The following is a 1,401-nucleotide window of genomic DNA, read 5'->3' as shown; positions in this document are numbered from 1 at the left end:
CCCTCTGGCCATGTTCTGATTACACTTCCCCTCAGTGTCATTCTTCACAAAAGTGGCATTCCCAGATGCGCTCCCAGCTAGAGAGACGTGGTCGGCAGCCTCCCCTCCTGCACCTTCACATATGAGACCCCAGACAGGGTGGGGCTGGGAGGTGGGCCTGATCTGAGGGGAGAACCGGGGAGCAACTTAGTAGGATTTTTGGTGTCGTTGCAAATCTACGTGCAATCTGTATTTGTACATATGCCAGGAAACACGTCTGCACCACAGAGCAGAGACCAAACTCTATGTCCTGCTTTTTCGGTTTAACTTACTATGTACCTTTCCCCACATTATTAAAATCATTGGAAGAGATGACTTTAATAGCTGCTTAGCATTCCATGATATGGATGTATTTAGTGAATTTAATAATTTCCCAATTTTTGGACATTTAGACTGTTCTCAATTTCTTGGCACTCTCAACTCTAGCCCTAGAACTAGCTAACCATGACCTTTCGCAAGTCATCTGGCGGATGGAGAGAAGAACTCACCTCACAAAGATCCCTCTTTATAACCTGTGGAAGTGATTTCTGAACAGTGAAAGCCCTGAGTGATGTCAAGTTCACTCCCCTCGCCCTTGGCCGGCTCACAGCCAGGGCAGGCTCTGCCCGTCCGGCTAGAACAGATCCTCAGAAAAGGGATCCCTACCTTCTAGGGGTAGTTTTCTGCTCCTTCATGTTTCTCCAACCACCTCCAGGGGCCGACTTGGAGGCTCAGGAATCCTGGAAGGCCATGTGAGGAAGGCCATGTCTTGTCAAGGGGCTGGCCGCTCCCAGCATTCGGAATGAGAATGTGGATGGAGACAGGGACAGAGGTCTCTGGGAACTGGGTCGCATGCTGGGCGTGTGGGAACCTGTAGTTTTAGAAATAGAGGACTCATGGGCTGGGGGAGGGCTGGAGGTTGGAATCGATCCTTGGGAATGTCTTCTTTCAGCCTGTCAGGGAGGTACTGTTGTTAATGCCCATTTTACAGATGAGGAAGCTAAATCTCAGAGAGTTTCGGGAGCAACCAAGGAGGTACAGCTAGTGGGGGCGGAGCTGGGGTTCCTCTTGCTCCCTACCATCTGACACAAAGCAGGCTGCCACCAGTGTCCAGGGATTGCTCCTCACGTGGCTCAAAGGTGGTCAGAAAAGAAGAGTCACCTGCACGGAGTAAGTTCAGGAAGACTTCCTGCAGGAATGGGCCTTCAGCTTGGCCCCCTACGTGGGTAGAAATGGTCCAGGGGCTTACTCCTGGCTGCACGTCAGAATCATCTGGGGGAAGTCTAGGTTCCCAGGTCCCACCTGCAAAGATTCTGGTTTCATTGTTTTGAGCTGGGGCATGGACATCAGTATATTTTAGAAGGGTCCCAGGTGACGCCAGTG

This window comes from Meles meles, chromosome 13, assembly GCF_922984935.1.
Source record: "Meles meles chromosome 13, mMelMel3.1 paternal haplotype, whole genome shotgun sequence".
NCBI lineage: Eukaryota > Metazoa > Chordata > Mammalia > Carnivora > Mustelidae > Meles > Meles meles.
The sequence above is the reverse complement of the archived record's forward strand: the minus strand, read 5'-3'. Positions refer to the sequence as shown.